This window comes from Sinohyriopsis cumingii, unplaced genomic scaffold (genome assembly GCF_028554795.1).
Source record: "Sinohyriopsis cumingii isolate HCF-2022 unplaced genomic scaffold, ASM2855479v2 utg000131l, whole genome shotgun sequence".
Lineage (NCBI taxonomy): Eukaryota > Metazoa > Mollusca > Bivalvia > Unionida > Unionidae > Sinohyriopsis > Sinohyriopsis cumingii.
This window is the reverse complement of record NW_028315872.1, coordinates 2,335,744-2,355,342: the sequence shown is the minus strand read 5'-3', so window position 1 is coordinate 2,355,342 and position 19,599 is coordinate 2,335,744. Positions and strand designations below refer to the sequence as shown.

The following is a 19,599-nucleotide window of genomic DNA, read 5'->3' as shown; positions in this document are numbered from 1 at the left end:
ACATGTCCGGAAGGACGACTGGAGAGAAGGTTGTTGGAAGTGGTGTAGATTTGTTCCTTGACATTAGCTTGTTAGTAATCTCGAAGAGTTCTTTGCAGCTGGAACTTTCCAGAATCTTAGTAGTGTTGTGGGCTGATTTCGCTGCATGGACTATATTTGTGACATTCTTCTTAACGGCTTCATAGATTTGCTTATGAATAGTGAGTCTGGTGGAAAGCCAAAGCCTCTCAGCTTTACGGCGGTCTCTTTTAGCCGTGCGAAGCTGGTCTCTAACACTGCTATACCATGGAGAACACCTTTGAATTGAAACTCTGCACTTGGTAGCTGGGGCATATTTGTCAAGCAATGGACGTTGGCAGTTATCGAGTTGTTCTGCTGTAAGAGGTAAGCAAGTTGTTAGGTTTGCATGGATGTCGTGCATTAGTTTGGTTCTATTTATCATACGGAGGTTTCTCTTAGTAGCAGATAGAGGTGGAGGGTTAGGGACTGATACGTCAAGTTGGCATATAATGCAGAGGTGATCTGATGCAAGGTCATGGGATACCAGGGAGGACCGTAGAATGTTATCATCAGGCCTATGAAGAATCCAGTCTAAAATGTGACCATGTTTATGGGTGGGTTGGTTAACTGACTATTTGAGGTTGAAAACATTAATGGAATCTATGAGTTTTGATGTGTTTGGGTTTCCGGGACAGTCAAAGTGAAAATTTAAATCTCCAAAAATAATCAGGTTGCCACCTATCGAATTTCCATACTCCAGGAGATTCGGAAACTGCTCCAAAAAGAGAGATTCAGCCAGCTTGTTTTTCTATTAGGAGGATGGCGGTATAGGCAGAACAAATGGACTGACCATTACTCCAGTGTGAGTGTTGTTTGGAAAAAGTACAAAAAGCAGAAAGGATTGCGATAAAAATGTGTATCATATTAAATTCATTTAGAATACGGGGATTGTTAATACTTTTTATCGTTATTTTCATACGTCACTAATGATTAATGTGTGGAAATTCATCATTGATGTAGAATCAAGCGCAAAGGTCGCGAGAATGTTTATATATGTGTATTATTGCGCCATGGGCGGATCACAATTTGATATACCAATACTGTTGGTACTACTGGTATACCAACACTTTAAAAGCCATGTTATTTGTAACGCATATGGTATGTATGTCTGTATATATATATATATATATATATATATATATATATATATATATATATATATATATATATATACAAATCATAGGCGAATAACGTTCCTTTCAAGCGCACTGCATCCAGCAAGCAATCGTGTGTGTCAGGGACAGATTAAGATAAATGCAATCAGCTGACAAACTAACAGTGCAAAACTAGTTTCTCATTCTTCGACTCTGAGTCTTTTTCAAACGCAAATGCAAAAATCTAGACAAGACAAACAGCAAACACAAAAAGCGTTGAAATTCCGAAAGTCTGTATTTTTTGCTGACAATACAATACAATGCCGATTACGCTCAAGTCAAGAATATGACATAATCTATGCCCGCCCCCCCCCCCCCCACATTATTTTATTAATTTTGGACTGTGTTGATATTAAAGATATTAAAGATAGCACTCTTAGTACCGTGTCTAAGTACAATGTCGGAAAGTATTGTAAATATTTGGCAAAATAACCAAGAGTTGTATCTAATGAAGATAGAGCAATTTTGTGAAATGACCTGCAGATAAATTGAATAGGAATATGATCCTCTGCCTGTTTGGTCATCCTCGTTAAATAGGAATATGATCCTCTACCTGTTTGGTCATCCTCGTTAAGTCGATAAAACGTTTTGTAATGTCGGCTTAAATGGAATGCCAAGGCCTTATAATGATACAAAACTTAAAATAAGCGTATCTTAGCATGTCCCCATTTCTTTGGTATTTTTTCAGATCATGCTATACACAACAATACACACGTACCACTCGACTCAAAACCTCGTGTATATCAGTCGGAAAACTGCGTCCTGTTTACGCGGTAAAAGTTCAATTTTCCTGTCGGCTTGCGCACTTTGTTTTCGAATTATTCACCGAAGATGGCATCAAGAAAAGCTAACTGGATTTAAATCATTTATTTAAACATAGACAAATATGATATATTCTCTATTTTAACACAGAGAGCAATATCGATATACATGTTTATTAATGAGTAGTACAATGTTCATAACACATTTCGCCAAAATTAGATCGGCAACACAAAAAAACTGAATAAAAGGTTTCATGCATATATTATGCACAGTTTTTACGATGGGCAAGAGATTCTAACAATTCATCTGTGCTTGTATGTATTATCTCCTTTTTAACTCTGCGCCATGCACATTCGGATAAGAAATACACTGGAAAATATCAAGATAGATTTTAGATCATTCGAATGTGGTTAGAAGCATAATAACGAACAGTCTACATGGTGACCAAAACATAATACCATTTCTTTCTTCCAATTAACCGCATTAGAATTAAATCCGACAAGTTAAGCTTGAGCCAATAGGAAATTAAAAAAGGTTTTGTAAGTACTTGTACATGGCACCAGTCACGACGCTGAAAGTACAAGTTTTCATACTCGTATTTAGTGCTTTTCTGTGTATCGTAAATGTGCATGCTGGCTGAAGAATAAACAATGCGAAAGAAAACAATCAGATCAGTTTTGTTTGACTCTGAGGTACCTCACAATGCATGGTATCTCCTTCTTATATTTCCGTAAAGTAGCACCTGTACTTAACTACAATAAAATAAAAGTCACAACTCAAACACCAAATACCGGGAACTATTTTTCCTACGCTACCTTAAGTCAGTCAAATCACGATTGTAAACCTAATTTCGCCTGTAACTCTACACCATATTTACCATCATAGCAAGAACAAAAGGCGTCTCCAGATAACGGGACAGTCCCTTCTCAATCATTCCATTGTACGACTTACCAGTCTTTATCATAAATACTGCACATGGAGTAACACAATCAACCCACACATTTAGATTTTAATAGGGACTATTTGGCTTAAGCGGCTCTGACCTGAGCTCACTAAAATTAAACCATTAAAATCATTTTTTTTTAAAAATGTTGATGTGTTTCATATCGAAGAGATCTTATCATGCATTGGCTTATTAATGAAGGGGATTGCATTAAAGTGGCAATTTTTTTGTACACCAAAGTTAAAAGTGTGTTATTTTCTGGGACATTTTAAATTCTAAACTGTAGTCTTGCCAATAAAATTATTTTAACTAAAGATTGGCATGCAGATCATTGATTATTTCATTTTAGAAAAAGGGACACATTCTGTGCATTTTCACACAACTCTGACAAGTCTCCTTCAAACTCCTGCACGTACATTTTTACGTATATATACAACAAACATAATATAAAATTTCAACAGGATAGTTTTAGTTTAGTTTGTTAATATGGACGGGAACTATGTGCACGAGGTGAGATTATCTCAGTGTTTAGACTGAATTGATTTTTTATTTAGAATCAAAATACATACTTTTGGAATGTCCCCTATTTGAATGTATAAGTTCTAACACTGAATATGTGTGTCCCGGTTCTGATGGAAAAGAATCTGATAGTGTTTCTTGGAAATCAACCACAAATCAATTAAAAATGACATGTTTATATCAAATGCATAGTAAAATAACATTAACCACAAATCAATTAAAAATGACATGTTTATATCAAATGCATAGTAAAATAACATCAACCGCTAATCAGTTAAAAATGACATGTTTATATCAAATGCATAGTAAAATAACATCAACCGCAAATCAATTAAAAATGACATGTTTACGTCAAATGCATAGTAAAATAACATCAACCACAAATCAGTTAAAAATGACATGTTTACGTCAAATGCATAGTAAAATAACATCAACCACAAATCAGTTAAAAATGACATGTTTATATCAAATGCATAGTAAAATAACATCAGCCACAAATCAATTAAAAATGACATGTTTATATCAAATGCATAGTAAAATAACATCAACCACAAAAATATTAAAAACGACATGTTTGTATCAAATGCATAGTAAAATGACATCAACCCCAAATCAATTAAAAATGACATGTTTATATTAAATGCATAGCAAAATAACATCAACCACAAATCAAATAAAAATGACATGTTTATATAAAATGCATAGTAAAAAAACATCAACCACAATTCAGTTAAAAATGACATGTTTATATCAAATGCATACTGAAATAGATCTTGTCGCCCATAATGTGTTAAAATCGCATGTCCCCGTTTTGATGGTAAAAATCGCATGTCTCCGTTTTGATGGTAAAAATCGCATGTCCCCGTTTTGTAGGTTTTACAAATGTGTGTGTGTGTGTGTGTGTGTGTGTGTGTGTGAAGCAGAAAGTTTAAGTAGTCTTTTGGGGGGAGATTTTACATCAACAACGATCTACTGACCAATACCTAATTTATTTAATGTGATGCCTTCACAAGGGACCTTACTCGACAAATAATAATAATAATAATAATAATAATAATAATGTTATTATTCTTATTATTATTTATATTATTAAGACCACGAACAAATCATGAGTAGTAGTTGTAGTAGTATGAAGTATACAAAGAGATAGAAGTATAGAAGTAGGACACCATTTTTGCAGTATTACAGGACAAGGCGAATTTACCATTAGGTTGCTCAATTTTTAGTTTCTGACAATAAGGCTAAATCCTAAGTTGGATACCTGTTGTCTCATTTTTTAATTCATCAGACAAGCAATACTATATTTGTTGTCAAATAAACGCAGAACAATTGTAGTGTGTGCCAGACGTTGAGTATAAAATTCTTGAAGGCTGCATTGTCTAAACTCTCAGCTGGCAATTCCTTTCTATACCCCGAACCCCCCCCCCCCCAAAAAAAAAAAAAACATACTGGATCTGAAATTATGACGCATTTCTGCTAGCTGTGAGCTTAACTTTCAATACGGAATGTGTCAGACAAGGAAAAAGTTAAAATTCTGCTAGTAGCGAGTTTGACTTGAGATTTGGCATATGTGAAAACAAAGGACGATGTTACAATTCTGTTTGCAGTGAGCTGGACTTGCGATTTGACGTTTGTCAAAAAAGGACAATATTACGGTTCACTAAACAACAGACGAAAGAAGAGTAAAAACACGTGTTGTTTTATCGGCAGTATTGTAAAATTCAAGAATAAGCCCGGTTAAAAAATGAGGTATACCCCACCCCCCAAAAGGGAAGTACCAAATAAAAGGAATCTCCAAATCATACTCTATAATTCATTCAAAACACTTTAAAAAAGCATAAACAAATAATATCAACAACGATTACAGCAATCCTCAACAATATTAAATTTGGCAATTTTGACTTAATTATCATTTCATCCGCTTATAATAATTCTCCAACTCCCTTAAAACAAATGAAGATGCTTCATTCTCATAAAACCAAACAAAACAACTCAGACAGGCAGACAGACAGACATAACATACGCGTATACACAAACAAAAATAAAACAAAGTTATAATAAAAAAAAGAATTTGTGACCACGAGGTAAGGAAACTAGACCATAGGTAAACATACCTGGAGGGAAATAAGTACAAACTTATGGCGTTTACTTTAGGTATTAAAGAAACTTATTTTTAAAAAAGGACGATCAAAAAATAACAAAAAACAAACGGCAGCATCATACCAAATTCAATCAAAATACAATGAAAATATATTTATTTCATGGTATTTACTCATCTCAATATATATATATATATATATATATATATATATATATATATATATATATATATATATAAGAAAACCAAAACACAAGCACATGGAGGGGCCCCTGGTGTCCGAGTGGTCTAAAGTGCTCTCCGTTGCGGATCACTGCCATCTCACCTCTGTCTGCGTGGGTTCGAGTCTCGGATTCGGCCAGTGTGGGTATGTGAGAAAGCTTGCCAGTTGCTTCTCATGGGTCGGTGGTTCTTCCCGGGGTTTTCCCGGGTTCTTCCTCCACCATTAATACTGGTTGCCATGTTAAACTCTACAATAATAACAACAACAACAAGCACACGGAAGGAGAGGGAAACAGAACATAAAGAATAAGTATTTCGAATCACGATTAGACCAACGCTAGGTGAGGTTTCTGATTCCTAGTCAGTAAATATGCTGGGATGGAGCTAGGGTGTGCCAACAAAAACGTTCTATCGGTAGTAGAAAGTAACTGACAAACAATTGCTTAGTCTAGAAAAAAAGAAAAAAACAACAACAAACAAACTGCCTGTAACAAAGGACTTATGTTCTAAATTCGTGTTTTATAACAAGGTTGAAGACAATTGAATGCATAATATAACGGCTCATATCCAAGTTATTCTCGAACTATAACATGGTGGGGATCCCTTTTTGGAAAACAAACTAAACTCTAATATTATATCATCAATGAAATTTACCTTATGATCAAAATCTTTTACATTTTGGGGTGGGGTGGGGTGCAGTAGGGTAGAAGCACGTTTTTGTAAAGTACAAAACAAATATTGTGTTCTGTTTTAAGTAATCAATGTAATTACGGCGAATGTTTGAGAGAAATCTTGATGTTAATAAATGCACAAATGTTTGTTCACCTAAGAAAGACATGCCCCCCCCCCCCCAACAACAACAACTAATAAATCAGCGGCTGGCGGTCCAGGAAACATTAAAAGTATAACGAGTTACGAGGTCTTTTTAAAACAAATTCAATGTATAAATCTCTAATCCGATAATTCTTTGTTAAAACTGAATAAAATAAAGGTTGGTCATTTTTAATTTTATTGATTTAAAAAAATATTGTTAGTAATTTGTATACAAAAAATGTACAAACGTAATACATTTCTTTGTTACGCCATATGTGACGCTGGGGGGTGGGGATATTTATAGTACCAGGTGAAGGCATATATGACGCTGGGGGTAATTTTAGGACCAGGTTACTTCATGTGCGACGTGGAGGGGTAATTTTAGTACTAGCTGACGCCATATGTGACGTGAGGAGTATTTTTAGTACTAGGATACGTCATATGTGACGCGAGGGGTGTTTTATGTACTTATCTCATCTTCTATTTTAACTCAAGCCACTATTTCAGCAATTTTTTGTTCCCATGTTTGCACGCATACACGCATACATACTCACACGCATGCACAAACAGATGTATATTTAGTTCTCTGCGAACTAGAAATATAAAATGAAGTTATTTCATCACCTAGAATGGGGAGAATTGTACAAATACATGTACGCATGGCCTTTGCGTTGGGTTCTCTATGGTTTGCAAGTTACGATACCACGGAGTGGGGATAGGTGGCGGGTTTTAAGAAAAACAGAATAGTAAAGGTGGCGCTCTACAGTTACTTATTTTACAAAGGGTTGGATTTTTTAAAGGAAAATAATGTCACCGAGTTTCCTCACTGGTTGTACTGGCTATTTAAACGAGACCTTGTATATCTTAGGTAGCGTTTGAAGAACTTTTAATTCCTTTTATTTTGGTATATAATTGACGGGTTAAATTTGGGTTACAGAATATGCAGCTTAGTCTGACTTCAGATGTGCAGGTTAAAAAAACTGCTAGCTCCGCATGGTCATTTACACTTCCTTAACGTCAGAGGTAAAATGTAAAAAAGGAGATCATAAACCTTTTTAACATTTCATGTATTAGGTGTGATTTGGATTTTTAACGTAGCTTTTAACAATTTTTCCGTCATATAGCAACGATGTCTGCAGTGTGGCAGTTTATAACGATGTCTAGTACCGGGGCTTCATGCCGCAGGCATGTAGCACGATGTCTCACCCAGTCACATTATCCTGACACCAGGCCGACCAGTCCTAACACTAACCATTTAATGCTGAGCGCCACGCGAGGCAACTTAAGTACCATTTTTGTAAGTCTTTGGTGTGACTCGACCGGGGATAGAACCCACGACCGCCCGCATCCGAGGCGGACGCTCTAACCTCTAGGCCACCGGAGCGGTACCATATATTAGGTAATTCTTGACAGCGTTTTAACAATCAGAATGTTAGGGTCGGAAAGGCGCTTACGTTTCTACATGGGATGTACGCATAGCTGAGGTCAGATAGGTATATTGGACTGGAGCCAGCCAACAAATTGTGGCACAGTGAACACAATTTGTTTGATTCTAGCAAGTGAAGGTTACAGAGCGGGGATGGGGTGGGGGTGGATGGGGGCGGGTGGGGGGTGCATAGGAGATGTACTCAGTTTTTGTACTGTAAGTATAATCTGAGCAGCCAAGTTTTTAACTTTTTGAAATTTCTGTAGTAGATACTCAGACGAACCAGACAAGAGTGAATTGCAATAGCGTGGTCTTGAAACTACTAAGGAACATTCAAATGTTTTAGTGGCATCAACTGAAATAAATTGCAGATGGGACTGATGCGTCTTAGCTCCAGATACACAGCCATGCATATGTTCATTACATGTTGGTGTAATGAGAGTGTACTGTAGAGTGTGACACCTAGGATTCGTGCCGGATAGAACGGGTAGCCAGTAAAGGTTACAGACAGTGTGTACATTTAATGTTGGTATTGCTGGTACTTATTGTTTGAGGTAGTGGACGTGAATGAGACAGTCTCTGCGTGATGATCTAGACCAGCAAGTAGTGCTCTGAAGGATTTAATGTCATGGGTCAAAGGAAGAGGGTTTTTAGTTACCATCCGCATACCAAGGTTAGTCAAAATAAATTTATTAACTACTAGCGAGCGTTCGATAGTTATAATTGATGGGGAGGTTAAACCAGCGTAAAACTTCGGTATGGAATACGGCCCGACAGTGTTGGTCTGCGCTGTCAGAAAAAGAAAAGAAAAAGCGGAGACCTACTTGTTGGTCTAGCATACGGCCAGACAGCATTGGTCTCCACTGTCAGAAAGAAAAAAAACCGGAGACCTCCTTGTTGGTCTACGTGATGATCAGTATCGCTTCAGTTTTATCATCACTGATCGGCAGCATGTAACATGTCATCCAAGACTTCACATCAGAAATGCACCTCCAACGCCTTGGATGGTAGCCCAAACTTCAGTTGGGCAGCTAGATCTGTATATCTGAGTGTCATCAGCATTCAGTGTTTGAGACACCGGATGTCAATTTATGACGCTTGAACGGATGAGTGTATAAAATGAAGAGAACGTGGTTCGTTCTTTGGATTTTAGTCGTTTTCGCCGATCGGCATATACGACTCATTAATTTTCACGCGTTTGCGTGCTACTTAATTTGTGCGATAATTCGCTATTGCTATGCCACCAGAGCAAGCGACCGGAAGCAAAGGAACCCCATCACAGCGACATCATCTTGCGTCCTCTTCCGGTGATTGTCTGCATCCCCGTCTTCTTCCGTTGAAGGCCGTCACCAAGTTCACATGCAGCAGTTTTTAATTCATGTTTCAAATCAATGTCCAGTTTCCTATTTGTATCGGGCTGTTCCTATCATATTACCAAGCATGTGGTGGTCACATTCAAGTCAGGCTTTCGTGGGTCAGAATGAAAGCCCTATGTGGTAACCGTGTTTTAGGGGGAGGGGGTGGGTGGGGGTAGATGTGTGTGCTATATATTGTGTGCATATATATCCCTGTTCATGTTTCTGTTAGTATGTAAGCTATATTAATATACACTCTGACACTCGTTCACAAACACTCTCGCATAGATATGTGATTTGTGTTGGGGATGGTAGGAGGAGGATGTTGTACGGGTCTGAGTTATTTTTATTCAGGGATGGCAATTCTTTTCGGACTGGGGGGGGGGTGCATTTTAATTATTTGGTGGCAATTGCTTTTCGGTTATACTTTCTTTTCCCCACGTCTTCAAGAGGCTTTTACCTGGTGGTTTTCTCTTTCTGCTCTTCGTCTTGTCTCCTCCTTGCTGTGAGTGGTCAGTACTTCTATCTGGTGTCGAGTTCTTTTCCTGCTCTTCATTTTTTATATCTGTTTTCCTCATTTCCCGTGCCCGTTGCTGTTTATGGTCTTTTCACTTGTCTCCTGATTTTCTTTACTACTACCATGCTCGTTGTAAAATGTCTGTGTCGGGGGGGGGGGAGGGGTGTTGAGATGTTTGTTATGTGCCCTTTGATCATTTGGTTAGTTTGGATTGTATGATGCTTATTTGATCTTTATTGGTTTTGGTTTTTTCCTGTTTGTGTGTGTTTTTTTCTTTCTTAACGGCTATTATTCAGTTTACGTTATAGTGACACTTTATCTCCTGTCTTATTTAAGTTAATATTATTGTTATTTTAAAGCATCCCGGCCACTGTTTATAGTCGTTCCTATAAAGCAGTGTCGTTTTGACCTCTCCGATTTTGTTTGTGGATCGGGATGTGTGCCATATTGTATCTTATTTCATTCTTAGTGGTAGTGGATTTTCCTCTGTGTGTGTGTGTGTGTGTGTGTGTGTGTTTCCTTTACTACTGTTATTTTAGTTTTATTTTATAGTTGTTGTTGTGGGGTTTAACGCCATTTTTCAGCACGATGGGCTATACATGGCGGCCAGTATTAATGGTGGAAAGAACCACCGACCCACGAGAAGCTACTGGCAAGCTTTCTCACATGCCCACATTGGCTGAATCTTAGACTCGAACCGCCGCAGACAGAGGTGAGATGGCAGTGATCCGTAACGAAGAGCGCTTTAGACCACTCGGCCACTCGGGGTTTATTTTATAGTAGCACCTTACATAATATTTGTCCAATTTTTTTGTCCAATTTTTCCTATCTGGTTAATGAATTCCAGAATGTTACGATATGTCCTTCCTATGTTATTGTTTTTTGCCATTAGTAACTCCAGGTATGTACTTCGTTCTCATACTAGTTCCTGTTGGGCTTTGAGTTCAGCCCTCTCCTGGTTGTAATTTGGGCATGTATTTAGCACCAGTTCAATTGTTTCTGGAGTTGGGCATTGGGGCAGTTTGTAGTTGTTCCCCTTTTTATGTGTTTCACTTTTGCACCCTGTCGGTAGGGTTTAACCTGTTCTTATTCGATTTATTATTATTATGTAATATGGGTTTTTGAAGGTCGGATACTTAATTTTCCTATTTACTTTATTCTCTATTTTGTATAATTGCCTTATAGTGTCCGACTTGTCCCATTGTTCTTGCCACATGGAATTAATCTTGTTCCGGATAATACTATTGATTTCAGTGAGGCTGTAGGCGACATTTTTGGCCGTGGGTTCATTTGTATGGTTCCTTGTTTCTGCGTCGGCTTTTTCATTGCCCGGAATTTGGATGTGGGAAGGGATTCATACGAATTCGCTTTTTTGCTGGTTTTGTTCAATTTCTTTGAGTAGAGATCTTGCATGGTTAATCATATTAGGTCTACTCTTTGATTGGTCGGATGCCAAGGATTGCAGTATACTGTACGATTCGCTTAGAATGACCCTTCTAGTTGTTGGGTAGGTTTTTACGTAGGTTAGTGCCGCTATTATTGTCATGAATTCTACTGTAAATTGCACACTCGTCTGGTCGTCTTTTCCGAAGGAAATGCCTAATTGTGGAATTACTATCCCTTTATTTGGATTTTGACACACCTTGAAGATTTGGGTGTAGGCCTCATATTTATTGTTTGTGTACGTTAATATGGATGTCCTTAATCCTATCGGGTCGTTTTATTTGTTCCCTAATTCTCGCAGGCTGAAGTCGATTTGTGGTGTCGGGCAGGTCAAAAAGGGATCGGGGTAGTACCGTATCTTTTCTGGGTTGATATTTGTGATTTGCAGTTCTCTCTTTAGGTCTAAAAATATTTTCTCACTGGGTAATTTTTTATCTTTCCCTTTTGTGCAGAATGGCTTGTCCCATTAAGCAAGGGCTTGGATCGTAAGATGGTTAGATTGGTGTACTGATATGCGGGCACTGTATCGCAGCACCAATTCCTTCCGCCGCAGTTCTAGCTGAGGTTCTCCTGTTATTATTAACATTTCTTGTGTGTGTGTGTGTGGGGGGTATTATTTAGTACTCCGTTGCATGCCGTTAGCACTTTTGATTGGACTGCATCCAGTTTCCGGAGTAATGCGGCCTTCGCTGATCCGTAGACCTGGCAGCCGTAGTCCGGTTTAGCCGTATGAGCGCTCTGTAAAGAGATACGAGTGTTTTTGGTCAGTCCCCCCTCCCAGTTCGCACCTCTGAGGTTTTGAAGGAGGTTGATGTCTCGGTTGCACTTTGTTATGTTATGTATATTTGTTTTAATTATATCTGATTTAATATATATTTATTTCAATTAAATTGCTGGTCAGTTTTTATTTTCTTTATTTTTCATTACATGCTAATGTAGTGTAAATTTATTCACTGGAGATGATACTTTTTCCAGAAAATAGTTTGAACTTGACTGTTCGTTTTGTAAACACCAGGTGTTGATCTAGATCCTGACCTTGATTCAAAATTAGTAGCAACCACGTACATAAGTTCTAATTTTATTTTAAAATGATTAGTTGTTGTCGAGGTCATGATGGGATTACGTGTTTAAGATGTAAACAATGTTTTTTAAATTTTATTTCTTAGAGTAAAATGATTGGTTTTCGTCAGGGCCACACTGGGTGTACGTGATCTTTAACAAGTACATAGTTTTGACGAGGTTCTGGAACATGATCACCTCCTTTTTGTGTTTTAGAATACGATATAACCTTTGTTTTGGAGAGATATTCTTAGTATTAGTTGAGCTCTTACACTGGAAGTTGTATGTTGTGTTGTTTGGAGTTATTTCAATTTACTTGGATTCAAAAGGATTAATTCTTTTTTCCTGGAAAATACGTGTGCTCGTATGAAATTGTTGAATAATGACAGCTTTTATAAAAATTTATTCAGATTTCCAAAACCGGAGTGATATTTCTTGTTTCTACAAGGAACTGTAGACTTCAAGACTACAGATTACAGCATACTTCATCGTTTTCCATCATGGATTCTTCGTCGGGACTAGAACTTGAAATCATTGGAACATTTTGTTATTACGACTTCAAAAATTTTATTCTTGGATTATTCTTGGATTATTTTTGAATTTGATTCTTAAAACCGTAAGTTTATATTTTTTCATTTTCACAGAATTTTTCCAGGAAAAGAAATTATTATATTTTTCAAAGTTTGTTGTTTTCACTCTTTCTTGTGTTACTGTTTATTTGAGCCTAAACACGTAACAGTTATGAGTTCTTGAATGTGAGCTGCCCATGTGAGTTCTTCATCGAATATTATAGCTAGGGAGGTTGCTTTTTTTCGAATTTTATGGATACACCACTGAGGGATATTTGGGGGGGGGGTATCCACCTCCCGGTTTGAAAATTATGCCTACTGTTTTTAGAGATGATAACTTGAATCCCCATTTATCTGCCCAATTGCCAATCTCGTTTAGTCCTTTTTGTAGTTGTATGGTTGTTTCTTTGCTTTTTGGATTGCCAGTTTTCCATATGGCGCTATCATCTGCGAATTGTGATTAGTCAAGGTGGTTTGGGTTGACAAATTTTTCCAGATCATTTATCATTATATTAAATAGTGTTGGACTGATTACGTGCCATTATCCAGTGTGTATTGCCCTGAGTAATCTTGTCCACTTCTGATATATATCTTCCTATCAGTTAGGCAGTTAGCAATCCAATTGTATATATTGCCAGTTATTACGTAGTTTTTTTTTATAGTTCAGTCCTTTGGTCCACATCAAATCATATGCTTTCTCCAGGTATAAGAAAATGGCTGGAACATATCTTGATTTTTTTATTTTTGTATCAAAGCTAGTTTAACAGCGGTTGCCAATCTAATTAGTTCATCAATCGTGATTCCGTTGTTGTGGAAACCGCTCTGCATATTGGCTACTAGTCCTTTGCTTTCTAAATGCTATTTAAGTCTGTTATTGATCATTGTTTCCATTACTTTACATATATTGTCCGTTAGTGATATGGACCTATAGGATTTTACATCATTTGTGGGTTTTCTGGGATCACTACTGCTTTCTTCTATCTCGTAGTACCTGTTTCCCATATTTTATTAATGAGGATAAGTATAATTGTTATACATTTTTGGGGCAAATTCATAAAGTATCATACCCGGCGGATGTGGTTTATTTTGCCGACGAGGGCCTTGATCCATTCGGCTTCTGTAAATTGAATGTTAAGTGGGCCGTCGTTGTTCCCAGCTTCGCTTATGTTGTCAGAGTTGCTTTCTTCAAATTGTTTTTTATGTTCTATAAACTTATCATTTAAATTGGTATTGCTACTCATGCTGGCGAAATAGTTTACAAATAATTCTGCTTTAATTTTGTTGTTTTGTCCAGGTACATTGGGGCTGATTAATTTGTTTTTGCCTCTCTTTTTTTATTTGCCACACTTCCTTCGATTTTGCATTAATGTCCAGTTTTGAGCAGAATTCTCTCCAGGAGTTTTGTTTAGCTGTCATAATTATTTGTTTGGCTGCTTTTTCCTTTCTTTGTAACTTATGAAATCATATTGTTCCTTGTTCTTTTGAATTGTTTAGAGCTATTTTTCCTTTAACAGCTGTTTTACACTCATTATTCCTCCAAGGTACAGTGGGTTTGTGTGCTGACCCTTTAGTTTTAAAAATTGCTGCTTGTGCAATTGCATTAATCGTTTCTATTAAGTTGTCATTAAAGATACCAATGACGTGGTGGTATATGGTTGAGGGGTCAACTGATTCACCCAATTGTTTAAACCTGATCCAATTGGCTTGTTCGTACTTCCACCTTGGCGGAAGTGACGTATCAATTTGGGGTATCCTAATTTGCAATTCTGTGTTTATAGGATAGTGGTCGCTCCCCATAGTGTCACTTTCATCGACCTTCCAATCGGTTATACTTGCTATTCTTTTGGGGTGCATAGAGATAAATCTATTGCTGATGTGTGGCCTGTGCTGTCATCTAACCGGATGTGGGATCCGTTACTGAGGAGGACTAAGTGACGTTTACCCATTTTTATACGATTTTACCTTTAAGGTCCGTCTTTTGGCTTCCCCATAATTTGTTATGGGCATTGAAGTCCCCGCATATTTTTTCCCATCCACCACAGTCCTTAATCAGTTTAGTTGTTTCATCTGAGGCCAAATTTCGCTGTTCTTGAGTTTCATACAGGTTAATGATTATTACCTGGTTATTTTGGGCCTGTATTTTTACTGCCTGGATTTCCAGATCATTGGGAGGTCTAATATCTGGTATGTTATGTATTTCCGACGTGATTCCATCTCTAACAAAGATTGCACCCCACCCCACCCCGGCCCCTCTTGCGGTAGGAGATCGGAGTTTCAGGTATTTTGTGCTGTATCATGCGATGTTTGGAATACGTGTGGTGTCATTCAAGTGAGTTTCCTGAATGCATATCACGTCCGGTTTTCTTACTAGTTCAGTTAGCTTGTTGTTTAGCTGGTCGGCGTGGGCCCTTAGGCCTCGTGCGTTTCTTGTCCATATTGTTACTTCTTCTCGAGTTTCCATTTCTAATACGACTTTTTTGTATTTATTTAATTTATTACTATTTTCTAACATACGACTTACTCTAAGCGGGAGCGTTGTTTGATTTTATTTTAATTTTGCTATTCTGGATTTTTATGTAGCCTGTCTGTAATTTATCCCAAGGGAGACCATATGCTCAGTTATTAGGGCTTCTCTAATAACCCTGGGGCATTCTGGTTTGTTCGGTTTGTGCTTGCCACTGCAGTTTGCACAGTACTGCTGTGTGGCGCTGCAAGATTTCTAGTTTTGGGGTGATGGCCATATTGGTTACACCGGAATAGATTTCCGCAACTTTTGGAATAGTGACCTCAGCTTTTAGAATTTCCACAGAAACGGGTTTATTTTTGAATGGGTAGACTTTATTGGGTTCGACCCTTTCAGCTATCTGGATAGCCTTGGGATGTCACCCTTGAAGAAAAGTATCACCGCGGTACTATACTTCCCGTTTTTTTTTTTTGTAACTGGACTAATATTTCTATTTCCTGACCTTTGCTTCTTATACAGTGTATCATGTCGTTAACTTCGTTCACAGTTGGGGTGTAAATGACTCCTTTATGGGGTGGTTTATTTGAGTTTGAGGACAAGTTTGGTTTTGTTTTATGGTGTTTTCTTAACCTGAACGTTTATTGGGCCTAATCTTTCAACTTTCCGAAATTTTGCAAGTTGTCGTTCTGTGGAGCATTTTATTATGATAATTTCATTTTTGGTATATTTGACAGAGAACTGTCCCTGGTAATGTTCGAGAAGTTCCCTTACCACGCTCCTATCTGATAGTTTTTCACTAGGGTTCACTCCTTTAACAAAGAGAGTCAAATTTTTGAATGTTGGTTATATTGTTTATTTGGTTGGCTGTGCTGTTCCCCTTTTTGTTGGATTCCTTATTCTGGTTGGGTTTGGTTACATTTTCGTTATCCTGTTTGTTAGGATTTTTTGTGGACAGGTGCTGCCAGCTTTTATCGTTTTTGTGGTGATTGATTATAGTTGGGAATTCAGTTTTCTTTTGGATCGTTTTACTCCTACTGTTTTCTTTTGTTTACTTTTTGATGTGTGTATGGCCGGATCCTTTGGAGTTGAGTTGGAGCAATGCGATTTTTTCTTCCAGCGATCTCGTTACTTTGGATAGTTCCGTGTGTGGTCAAATCTTTTGGAGAGTTAGTATTCTGAGCTTCTTCTTTGGAGATCGCGCCTTGTTCTAAGAGTTGATTAGTTTTATCCAGTGACTTCTCAGTTTGAGTCCCTTGGCTGCATGTCTTTTTGGCGGCCTTGATCTGAGGCCGTTTATCGCATGTGGGGTAGGGCTTCTCAGTTTGAGTCCCCTGCATGCATGTCTTTTTGGCGACCTTGATCTGAATCCGTTTATCGCATGTGGGGTAGGGCTTCTCAGTCTGAGTCAACTTGGCTGCATGTCTTTTTGGCGGCCTTGATCTGAGTCCGTTTATCGCATGTGGGGTAGGGCTCCTCAGTTTGAGTCCCCTGGCTGCATGTCTTTTTGGCGGCCTTGGTCTGAGTCCGTTTATCGCATGTGGGGTAGGGCTCCTCAGTTTGAGTCCCTTGGCTGCTTGTCTTTTTGGCGGCCTTGATCTTGGCGTTAAAACTTTGATCTTGCGTTTTTGTCTGGGGGGGGGGGGGTGATGAGACTGCATCGGAGAATGATTGACTTTGTTAGTCCGAATTTATACTCACATTGAGGTAGGTAATGTAGCTGCTTGATGCGTTTGTTTTCTTGCTTTCCATTTTGTTGAATTTGTTTACCTTTTAGTTCAATTTAGTTGAATTTAATTTGGTTTAGTTTAAGGTTATTTTACTTTAAGTTTACCTCTAAAATAGTTTACATGTCCTAACTTTTAATCAAAATGTGTTAAAATTAAATTCTGGGAATTTTGGAGAAATTTATATATATATATATATATATATATATATATATATATATATATATATATATATATATATATATAACTTTCACTTGATAATTTGTATAATTATTTGTTTACCTACTAATGTCACATTAAAATTATAATAATACTAATAATAATTTTTTAGCCAATCGATCAAGAGTTTACTTATCCTGGTCCAACGTTATTTTGTTTTCCTCGATTTCCCTCCTTTCTCCTTTATCCTATTTTCTGTTCTTTGTTTCTTTGTTCCTCTGTTACTGCTCCGTGCAACATGTCCGCTCAGCTCGCCGTTCCGACCAAAAGTGTGTATGATGAAGAGAACAGGGCCTTTTATGTATGGAAAATAATAATAATAATAATAATAATAATAATAATAATGACGATGATTATACTGATACTGATAATGATGATAAAAACAACAAAGAATAATAACGTAAATAATTCAAAAGAGGATGATTATGTGGAAAACGCCAGATTGGTTTTGCTTTGCTGTAACTTTACCATGGAAAAATAACAGGGCTGACAAGGAATAATTGGCTTGATTTTGGTGTTAGCAGTAGAGGACGCCGATTGAGAGCCGTACTGACTTCATGTTAAACAGGGTATTAAATAACTGTCTGGGAAAAGGAAAATTAATATTGGCGCCATTTTAGTTCATGGCTACATTGTAACAATGTTATACTATGCAACAGTGTACACTCGAACAGAACCCCATGACGTTATAATCTCAACATCCTATATATAAACACCCACATTTGTCTGTCTGTATTTATCGGCTGAAAAACACGAGGTTGCAAGTTCGAAACTCATGCGGCAATACAAACTTGTTTTAACTATATTTTTTTTATTATTCCCGTCCCAGGACAGGCAAATTAACTTAGTGAGGAATGTTTGTTGGTGTGTGTGTGTGTGTGTCTGTGAGTGTGTGTGTGTGTGTGTGTGTCCGTGTGCGTGTTTGTGAAATAGAGTGAAAACATTCTTTCAAAAATAAGTCAACACCATTTTTTCTTCAATCGACATTTTTAATTAAGCTCCGCTCACTTGAAATGAAGAGGAAGGATTAGGGGTTTTCCCTTCCTTTTTTGTCTACAAAATAATAAACATTAATATATCCACAAGATTTACAACGTTGTAAAGAAAGACTAAAGTTCCAATCAATTACTATAGTATCATTTTATCATGTTTGTACAGTACATATATGGACTAAAGTGCTACGTATGTGACGTGTATGTATGTAACAATACATTTTACTAAAAGCATTTACTCTCAATCTGACCCGACATGTTCGTTCTATTTTTGGAGGGAAATGCAATTGATTTAAGTTTTATCAATCTGGAAAATATGAGTTGTTCTGCGCTCTACAACAGTTTAGAATTCTTCCATACACGATATAGCTTACTTTATTTTTTTTGGGGGGGGGGGGGGCGGGGTACCAGACAGATTCCCCCTCCCATTTAAAAAATATAAAAAGTATTTTATTTTTATGTGTTTACTTTTGTTTGGAGGGGAGCTCTCCTTTGATCTTTCCAGACCATTTGGAAAGACCCTCCTGGCCTATTGTTATAGTGTGTCTCCTATGGTTTTGCCGTATTGTCTTTTTTATGAAGATATAGCATTTATATGGTTATTTTTAATGATTTTTGTTCTTCTTTTTTTATATAATTATTTTTTTATATAAAAATTTTAGTCACTTTTTCATTCATCAGTTTGCTGTCCTAGACATTCGTCATCTTGCATATAATAGCTTTCCATCGTCAGTGCTTCTTCCTCTTCTCTTTGTTTCCTTCTTTTTTTCTTCCTTCTCTCTCTATCTCTGTCTCTGTCTCATGGGAGTTTTGTTTCTATTCTTTGGTTTCCTGTATTTGTGATTGCACTGTTATGGAAGTTTCCTCTTGTTGTTGTTTTGTGTTTTTAGTCTCTAGCCTTGTTTTTCTTGTTGATTCTGGGTTCTTTGCGGTAGTTTGGGGCTTTTATCTCCCTGTTTCTGTATTTCCTGCTGCTTCCCCTGTGATTGTTGTTGATGTCTCTCATCTTTTTGTTGTTGGCAAGGTTTTTGTTTTGCCGTTAAATATGACTGCATTATCATAGGAGTTTTCGATTTTGTTGACTTTTCTGCTTCTGTTGTGGTTAAATTTGTCTTATTTGTTGTTGTTGTTGTTGTCGTCTCACTTCTTGGAGTGTTTGGTTTAGATTCCTGTGTGTTGTGGGTCTGTTTCTTTCCCTGTTTCTGGTTTTCCTGACTTTGTTGTTGTTGTTGTTGATGTTGCTGTTGTTGTTGTTGTTGT

General features: G+C 37.3%; 1 protein-coding gene across 2 annotated transcripts in view; it reads left to right on the top strand.

Moving 5' to 3' along the window:
* Window positions 1-19,599, top strand: part of LOC149774817 (uncharacterized) — a 296,842-nt gene that overhangs the window by 23,256 nt on the left and 253,987 nt on the right. Inside the window, exon 1 of one of the 2 annotated variants that reach the window (XM_089944713.1) lies at window positions 5,842-7,970. The exons of the other annotated variant lie outside the window; for it this stretch is intronic. The gene's annotated coding sequence lies outside the window, so the exon portion shown is untranslated. Of the gene's footprint in view, window positions 1-5,841; window positions 7,971-19,599 lie in introns of those variants that run through there. 2 annotated transcript variants of the gene reach the window in all.